Genomic DNA, 9,976 nt, shown 5'->3' on the forward strand with positions numbered 1-9,976 from the left:
CTTTCCTTGAGGAAAAGAAAGCAGCCAGTCTAGTGGATTGACCTACCTTGAAGCTTCATAAGGTAGAGAGCATAACTTCAATGCTTCATTTCAAACCTGGACACAGATCACACTTATTTTGAACAGGCTTAAGTACCATACTGTTTTTGACATATATGTGCTACCAAATAAAATATGCGCTTTTCAGTCTTTACAATATTTTTATCAAGCAAGAATTATATTTAACTACTTTTCCTCATTTACCAGACATGCACTATGCCTGCTATATTTATTTTCTTCTTCAGATTTGAGCGCTACAATTCTCCAATTTAGTTCAGAAGCTTCTAACATTAGCATAAGAAAAAAATATATATGATGTTCCTCTCCAAACGTCTGTAACATGGGCAATTACTCTTGTGAACTTTTACCTCTTTAACATGAGGCAACCATGTTTTAGTATTTGTTTAAAACTTAATTCTACCTTGTCCCTATTTGGAAAATCTCTAGATGAGGATGAAAACATTTTTGCTCTTATGTAGAGATGATTCAACCCAAACCAAAACATCTCTAGTTTCTGTTAGCTGTCCTTCAAGATTTAGTTGAAAAAAATGCCCAATTACTTTCCTGTTCTTAAGAAAAAGTAGCAGTCTCGTTTTATTCTTGTTTATGTGGCAGATAGTCCTTTCACACAAGCCCAGTTTGTTCTAAAATACTGTTCTAACCCTACAATATTTAATTCCTTCCTGTATAATTGTAACAACAACCCTACACTGAAACTTTCAGCTTTACTCATCTAGCTGTGCATACGCATAGAAATGGTAGCGATTTTTTAAAAAGCTGACCTCACTTCTGACAAACCTAAATTTGACTTGACTGAGTTCATTTCCCCACATCACTGCCAATGTGCACCATTACAACACTTTCTACCAATTTTGCTAAATGATATTTGACATTTGTGATGTTCATACTAAACAGGCAATTAATCAAGTGGTCTATACACCCAATCCCAAATTCAGCATGTTCTCTAAAGACTGAATTGCTGTTCTGCCTCCATCATTTATACAAGACATTAACAGTTTGTTCCAAAGGAATGAATTCCTTCTAAGAAATTATTTTATTTTTTTGTCATTGTCATCCATTTCTGAAGGCCTTACTTACCAGTCCCTTTGCCTCTTCAGGATATCAGCCTTAGATTCAAATGAATCAGCTTGCTCCCTTAGACTCAGAAGCTTACTGCGTTGAACAATGGGTTGACTGCAGATACTGTCAGTTTTCTAACTTCATTGTTTATCTGAAAAGCTATCAGAAGAGGGAAAAAGATCAACTTGTCTGCCAAGGTCACAAAAAATGTTTATCTTAATGCTTAGTCGTTGAGGTTCTTCCTATTATCTTAGATCTGAGACATAAATCAGTCCTACTTCTCAAAGCCACAAAGAGCCTTTCCCAACTACTGCTACAGCCAATTTGGTTAGAAATCCTTGTTTAAAAATCTGTGGCTGAACTACTAGGTTGCACTAAATTGGAAATCTAAATCAGCTAAGTCCTTGGAGTAGAGGATTAAAAAGAGGACATAGTCATATCTCTCGCAAGAATGCCTGCTTAATATGCATTTATAGAGTGCACTCATAGTCAACTTTGCTGCTGTGCTCTAAATCAACACCAGCTTTTGAACTCACTTCGTAAGTAATGCAATATAGTGCATGCCATATAAGTGCTTGAGCTATCTTGGAAAAATAGCTCAAGCTCTATGTCTAAATTACATATAAATAACAAAAATTATCTAATTCTAAATGAAAATATTTAAAATCAGGCATGCTTTTAATAAAGTTCATTTTATTTTAAGTAAGCAGCTATACCCCAATGACATATCTAAATGTTCACATAATGTAATACAAATTAGGACATACAAGAAAGTTAGCAAGAAACAATGACGTCTACAATTCACTCATTCTTGTTTTCACATATAATTGGTGTTTCAAAACAAAGCATGCATGCATGTCTATATATGCATGTCTATATATGCACGTTCAGGCGCTAAGCAATTCAGTGCTGCTGTTATCATCTAAGCTTCAACTCACAGGGGAAACTGGAACTAATTGTACTATGAAGACAAACCAAAGGGCCATGTGCTCTGAAACTGCCAGCCAGCATCATTAGGGACATTCTAAGCAGCCTATTTGCATCACAATTGGCCATTATAAGAATCATGAAACATTAAGAGCTAATGACTATTCTTTTCCTTCTTCTTTGCCATCTCCTTCTCTTTTTGCATCCTGTCTTTTTAGACTATAAACCTAAATGCAAGCATTGCTTTATTTTCATTATTTGGTAAGCCTATTTCCATTATTCTGGGGATTTGTATATTTCATGTTCAAAAGTAGGATATAAATGTTTTAAATTAATAATCAATAAGGCATCTAAGACCACCAGTTTGGCATAGTGGTTAAAAGCAATGGACTAGAAACTGGGAGACTAAGTTCTAGTCCAGATCGGTGACTTTGGACCAGTCACTTTCTCTCAGCCCTAGGAAAAAAGTAATGGCAAAGCACTTCCAAAAATTATGCCAAGAAAACTGCAAGGACATATCTAACCAATCATCAGGAATCAAGACTGAATTGAAGGCACACACACAAAAAAGGTGTCAAAGTAAATTATGGCCTCAGGGAATGGTGATTCCAAAACTATTGTTTATACTTTTATTAGTAAACCAGACTGCACAGCCCTGTAAAATAATTCAGTTATGTTAGGTACTACTATTACCAATCTCTTTCTACTTTTTTCTAAATCTCCATTTCACAGAGACAGCCCAATTGGGAACACAGGGTTCCCTTATTGAGTAAACTGCTGGAAGAGAAAAGGCTTTGTTATGTGTGTGATTGAGTTCTGGAAGTTGAGAGATAATGGTTTGGAGCAGAAAGAAAAAGGCCTAGTTCCTACAAAACAATAAGTTAAGAAGTATTGTAAAATAAACTAGGGGGTCCTACCTTGTAACCTAGCAACTGTGACTTAAGGTACAAATACCAGTAAGTGGCAATGTGTATCTGTATGTTCAGAAATGAGCCTCAGAAATAAGAACAGAAGGAACAGAAATATACAAAGATAAAGATATATGGCAGTAAGAAATGAAAGAGGGATCACTTGGGATTCTGAAATGAGAATATATACTGAGGGAGAGAAACAGAGGATTAACAGATGCAAGGACACACCTATAAAGGGGAACCAGAGGGAAATGGCACGGGCAATCTTGTTCAGAAGCAAAAAAGAGTGTGGTACAGAACTCAAAGAAAAGTAAGGGTAAAAGGTAGATAGAAATCCTCACAGAAAGAGGAATCTCTACTGGGTAAGTAAATAGAATTCCTAATGCAATAGTTGTATTCACATGTTACAATAAACAATGGCTTCCTTGATTTTAACTTAGTATGTTCTGTGAATTCAACCAATTGCAGTCAATTTAATATAATATGATTAAACAAACTTGTTTATATTTCTTGTAAATATGAACAAGAAAGACAAAGAAGGTTAATGGGGAATACAGAGAGATTTTTGATAAGCATTCAGCAGAGAGACATGTTACATGTGCAAGAAAGTTTGTTAAAATAGATTTATATCAATGATTAAACCTACAATTATGGCTCTTAATGATTTCACTTGTCTAACTGATTCTGATGCACCAAGTATTTCATAACTGGAGACAGATGATATATTATTTATTTATTATAATTCTACCTCACTGCAATTAAACAACTCTTGGTGGCTTACAGGCTACGTAAATAAAAGTTAAAATATCCACGGTGAAGTTAAAACCCATCAAAACAATATTAACAATGATAATGATAACTACATCAGTCCTCACACAGAAACATGACACAAAATCAACAGAAAACAAATAATAATTAAAAAAAAAAAGCAAAAAGCAGTATGACATAAACTTCCCAAGAATGGATATTTTGCTACCCTGACTATTTTACTTCCTTAAATATCTAAGTCAGAAACAAGAAGACTAGGCCAGAGAGTAATACCAAAGATATCAATCTGATAGTGAAGCCTTGAATAAAATATTTGCAGGCTCACGGTTCCCAAGAAACCACAAAGGTATCTGAGTTCAATTACCACAAAAATAATATGGCATTTCTCTAATTTGCATGGCAGTAAGATAAATAAGTATGTGTAAAATGTTGGGTGCATGGAACAGCTGGTTTGGGATGGGTCTTGTGCCCAAGCTGAAACATGCATGTTTTGGATGTTTTAGTCCATGCACAGAATGGAACAGAACTATTTTGTTCTGAGAACTTATGGCTCCAAGCGAGGTGGGGGGGGGAAAGCCCCAGGACAATGGCAACTAAGGGGAGGAACTGGGAAGATCGGAGGAAGGGCATCATATGGGATATGTTGCATTGGGACATTATCAGAGGTGGCAGAGGGGTGGCTGGGCCAGTAGGATATTCTGTGCTGGGAACTAACAGGAGAGAAGAAGCAATATACACCAGTCTTGCCCTACTTGCCCAAGCCCCCCCCCCTTTTTTTCCTTTTGTACAAAACAAGGAACAAAAAAAGTGTTCTGGGTTTCAGTTCTACTAAATTGTGACTGGCGCAAAATACTTCAGTAGAAATCTCCAGAATGTAATTGCTTATTCTGGGTCTGAAACAAATATTTTCTCATTTCATGCACAACTATACCACGAGTGTATCTGTGACTGAACAAAGGTGAGGATTCCTGTGGACACCAATGTTCCCAAGGTCACTTCCCTTTATCCCCATCAACCATTCAGCTTCAGTTTTTGTTTTATGACTGACCAAATCCCTAAGGGAACTACTTTGTGAAAAATCCTCCTTCTGGTAGCCATTGTTCCCACTACTTGTTCCTAAAATCCCCAAATTACACACAGGCCAAATAAGAGCTAAGGCAGCTGTTAGGAATGCCAAAAACTCAGTAGTATTTATAACACCATCAAGTATATCATTTCATTAATTATAATGCATAAAATGTGCAACAGTTTACCAAATGAAACCTATACATTTTTGGAAAGGATCTGGCCCACAACCTACAATATGCATAGGAAGATAATCCATTTTATTATTCTCATAGAAAAGTAAGAGATAAATTTTACTTATTCAAAGTAAAAAATTTAAAACAGAAGTGAAAAATGAAGTGAGAATATACTCCCAATATCAGACCATATGCAACTGGGCCTGTACTTTATATATACTTTATATACTTTAATTAAGGCACTATTTCAATATTTATTTTGCAGTTTCCATCATCCTGATTTTGTTTCCTAAGACAGGCCAATCTCCAGGTGCACTTCTTCATGCAATCTTCAAATGAAAATTCATATTGCATGTATCGAGTTCCCCTACTTCATCACACCAAAATTTTAGCAAGTGAAAACTTGTAAAGGGAAATACACATTTCAGAAAATAAATAGATTTGCATGATTTTTAAAAAATAAGAAATTAAATACATTTCAGTTAATTTTATACTGAACTGTTTTTATTCTTTTACCAGTAAATATCTCAAAATGAATGGTCATACTCAAACACAAAAAATGTATAGATCAAACTGCTGCAACCATTTGTGAACTAACTAATCAATTATGTAATCAAATATAATCAAAATGTACTGCTTATCCACTTTTCATTTTTAAATTTTCTTCAATAAGTTTTAACATAAAACATGGGACTCTACAGAAACATAACAAGTTCATAACATGCATTATTTAAAAAAAATAAGGAGTAAATCATTGACTACAAACCAGATTTAATAAATGTATTGCTGTACAGACATAATAGTGCAAACAACATCTTAAAACCTAAATAAAGTTAAACACTGATCTTTTGGAGTAGAGTTATATAAGTCAGGGTCTACTATCAAGAAGATCCTATATCAGGTCCCCCATGAACCTTTTAAACCTTTAATGGCAGACCAACAGTCCTTCAAACTAGTGGTTTCATAAATCTGTAGGCAGACCTTCAAATAATCTTGACCAAAACTGTTTCAAGATTTTAAAAACTTAAACCAACATCTGACTTGAACCTGTAAATGTATCTGCAACCAGTTAAACTAACTTTCCAATTTGACTATTTCCACCGCCTACAGACAGCAAAGAATGAAGGAGCATCTTTAAGGTGATTAAAGATGATTCCTGACTTAGTCTTTCTGGAAGACTGTAACATCCACATGCGAACAACTGAAATACTTATATCGTAAATATACAATGACTTATATAAATCCTGTGGAGTTACTTTTTGCGACTAATGGCTCCTAGCAGATAAACCACAACATAAATATATAATTACTCTGTATCACTACCAAAAACCAGAGGACAATGTAGAAAGAAATATGTACTTAGCACATTTTTAATATATAGTATTATCTAGAGATGACGTTTAAAGACCAAAAACACGTATCAGCCTTATGGATGGAGGTGTATAAACATAATGCCACATCTACAAACTGAATTTTAAAAGTTGACTTTTCAATATTGTTTCTTGCTAATCAGAGAAAATCATCAGGTTTCATGAAATATTTCAATCTCCTTTATACCAACGGAGAACCTTTCATCTGTTTCATAGTACTATTCTCCATCATCTGTGCTTTTAGAAGTTATGAATATCTCTCCTATATAATCAGGAAAAGAATTAATAACCAATACTGCAAAATAGCTTCCCTATCTTACAACTCCTTTAAAACACTTTGCCACTGCATCAAGTACTCAAGATAGCAGTTTTCAGATCAATTCCTAATTAAGAAGCTTTTGTTCACCTTTCATTTACTACACTATAATGTCTAACTCAAACATAGCTAAAATTATTTCTATTGTCAGTGCAACGATCATTGATTTGATAACAGGACAAGCTTCTGGAATAAAAAATGTGTGCATATAATTCAAAATCTATACCAACGTAAGTTACTGAAATGTATTTTATGCATGTTATTTCTTTCCCTTCATTGTTATACATGATTTTCTATTACAAATATTTTGTTAAAGAAACCATATTCAACCTTTTTAAAAACAACTGCTCTTAAAAAGCAGCAAGACACCATTTCCATTTTGGTTAAGGCATATATCTGTGTTTCTATGGTACAAAATATACTTGATTTGAAACTCAGTGTAAGAATCTGGCTTTGGCTGTTTTACATCAGCTCCCATCCTTTAAAATATGCATATTTTTCATGTTCTATTCACAGCAATATTTTACTTTTATATTTATCTCAGTAAAAATTCTTACATATAATTATTTTTTCCATACTGAAGGCTGAAGGTGATGGGAGCAGGCTGAGGCTACAACAGGGGTATACCTAAGGCTACCAAGTAGGTTCATGGAAAAGATGAAATTTCAAGTAAGGATTTCCCAGTTCTTGTTCTTTGGTGCCTTTTCTACATGAATATCTCAAGCTTGAATGCTTTACAGTATTTATTTGCACTGAAATAAGCAACATTCACTAGTTTGTATATCAGCAAATACCTTCATACTTTTCATATATTTACATTTATAGAAAAAACACATCAGTTTCATTATCTACTGGGGGGGACAGGGAGACCAGCAAAAGAAAAATGGTTATTATTAACATTAGAATTACACCTAAATACACAGGCCAGAAGAATAGGTATTTAAGAATAGGTATTTATTTCAACTTGGTGCATCCTACCTTGCTTTATTGAAATTGGGTCTTTTCTACAATAGACGTGGTTACAATACATAGCAGCAATATGTCAGACAATCCAACTTTTATCAGTTAGTTTTCATATATGATGCTCTTCAGTATCTCAAGTTTTCCTCTATTTTGGTTTTTTATATCCGTGGCTTAAAAGTACATATCAGTTGATGAATACATGAGGAAGTCTCAGCCACCAATCTTCCAAGTGCCTTTACTTCTTGGAGTATAGCTAGTAACCTTTCCCTTTCCACTCCCCCCACCTCCAACTGAGGGTAAATTCATGAGCTGCAGTATTCATAGGTTAGCCCCCAGAGAGGGTCTTACAGGCATGCCATAAAAACCAGACAAGGTCTACACTACCCAAGGCTGTTTTGACCAGCCTCACCGGCTCAAGCTGCATTCAGGGATGCTTCTGAAATGCTTCTATCACGGTTCAAAATAAAAACATCTCCTTTACCATTAATACATAACATTAATACCGCGACAAACCAGCTGGGGTGTTGGGTGGGAAAGCAGGAATACGAGCAATCGCTTCCTTTTCAGCAATATACCTGACTGTCAAAAGTCAACGATCTTACAGGTAGGAAGGCAGAGAAGCCCAGCCTCAAGTTCAGAACTAGCACCTCGACCCCCAGCGAGACAAGGCTGAACAGCTGACTCCCCACGAAAAGGGGTAGTAAAGACCGACGCTGCTGGGGACGGCGAGGCATCGGCTTCCCAACCCGGCGGCGCGGACACCTTGTGCGAAGGGGTCCGGCGGTCATCGCAAGAGGCGCGACGCGTCGGCGGACCGAGCTGCGAGCGCTCGGACCGCACGGGGAGAGCAGCAGTTCGCTCCCGCTCTAACCAGGTGGCGCGGGGATTCGGGGCCGGGCAGCCGCAATCGGCCGCCAGCCTCGCTCGGGGTGCCCTCAAGGTCACACGGCGCTTCGCTCCGAGGCGGCCAGCGTGGTCGCCCATCGCCCACCGAGACGAAGACGGCAGAGGAGGGCGCAAGCGGGCCCCGCCGCGCCAGCCAGGTCTCATCACCCCACCTCCTTCCGGCTCGCCAGTTCTCCAGCATGCCCGGCCTGCGCCGCTCGGCGGAGCCCCGACACCTGCCTCTCCAGTTCGAGGTCCCCGTCGCGGCGCCCTCTCCCTCCCGTTTTCGGCCACGGGCTTCGCCCCTTACCTCAGGCTCCTTTACCGCCGCCCAGGTTCACACGCGACAAGAACCGCGACTGCCACCAGTGCTTGCCGCTCGCCTACCGCGCAAGGTCCCCCAGCCCACCCCGGAACGCGCAAGCCGCCGCCACCGCCGAGCCCGCCCGCGAAGCAGGGAGGGGGAAGGAGGCGGCAGCGGCGGCGGCAACGGAGGAGGGAGCTGGATTCCCCGCCCTGCCCTCGGCACTAACACCCTGGCAGCACCTCGCCCTCGTTAGTCGGCGGTAGGCGAGCAGGCGTGCGAGCAGCTCCGCTCGCCTTCCTCTCCAGGCCAATATCCCACGGAAAGAGCCGGCGGCTTCGTCGGGTCCCGCCCCAAGCCCCGTAAAGGCACAGCACCGTCTCCCATCCACCCCTCGCCCTCCTGCGAAGGGGTGGCCACTTACTCGCTCGCTCGCTCGCTCGCGCCGTGCCCGGCCGCTCTCCCCCGCCCCAAGCACACCAGGAGCCGCCAGGCTCAGAACCGGCCCGGTCCCCGTCACGTGACAGGGTCTCGCTCAGTTTAGAGGAAGAGGAGGGGGTTCGAAGACGCGGAGCCTTCATGGGTATGGGGGAGAAAGGGGGGCATGAGCGATGGGGCGGAGACTGGGAATGGTGCCCGAAAGGGCGGTGAGCGCCTTTTTCCCCGCCTTCCTGTCGCCTCCTTATTGGGCAGGATCGGTTGACGTGCTTGTTTCCATTACGTGTGTGGGTCGGGCCGAGGCGTTTGATGAGGCCCGGCGGGCTCCGGGTCGTTGACTTTGCCACGAGCGTTTCCCTTGGGGAGGAGGGGGAGGAGAAGCGGGGTGGTGGGTAGCCGCTCTGCCCTTCCTCCGCGCTCCTTCGTCCCGCCTCTTTTCCAGCATTGATCCTCCCCCACAAAGGTACCCGCAGGGGCGTCTGGCGCCCGCGCGGGCAATCACGCTATTGCTTTATTTCGGTCGGCGAATACGACGGGGCGGGGGAGAGTTGATGGCAAGCGCGTAAAAGGGGGTGGCGATGAGTCGGATCGCCCACCGTCCAGGGGCTGAGGTAGTGGCTCGTGGGCTTAAGCCTCGGTGCAAAGAGCGCCGAAGCGAAGGAGGAGCGGCTGCTCCGGTAGCACGGCAGCGCAGAGGAGGTCGCTTCCAGCGCATTCGGGCGATGGGCACTAGG

General features: G+C 40.7%; 1 protein-coding gene across 2 annotated transcripts in view; it reads right to left on the reverse strand.

Moving 5' to 3' along the window:
- ATP2B1 (ATPase plasma membrane Ca2+ transporting 1) overlaps window positions 1-9,396 on the reverse strand; it is a 94,462-nt gene extending 85,066 nt beyond the window's left edge. Inside the window, exons 1-2 of one of the 2 annotated variants that reach the window (XM_088141882.1) lie at window positions 9,229-9,396; window positions 1,138-1,278 (exon numbers count right to left, since the gene is read on the reverse strand). The gene's annotated coding sequence lies outside the window, so the exon portion shown is untranslated. Of the gene's footprint in view, window positions 1-1,137; window positions 1,279-7,630; window positions 8,742-9,228 lie in introns of those variants that run through there. The other variant, XM_088141881.1, reaches the window with a different exon arrangement.
- Window positions 9,397-9,976: the final 580 nt, after the last annotated feature.

The sequence above is a fragment of the Python bivittatus genome, unplaced genomic scaffold, assembly GCF_059951505.1.
Source record: "Python bivittatus isolate LINGU-HERP-01145 unplaced genomic scaffold, Pbiv_v1 ctg000330_np1212, whole genome shotgun sequence".
Lineage (NCBI taxonomy): Eukaryota > Metazoa > Chordata > Lepidosauria > Squamata > Pythonidae > Python > Python bivittatus.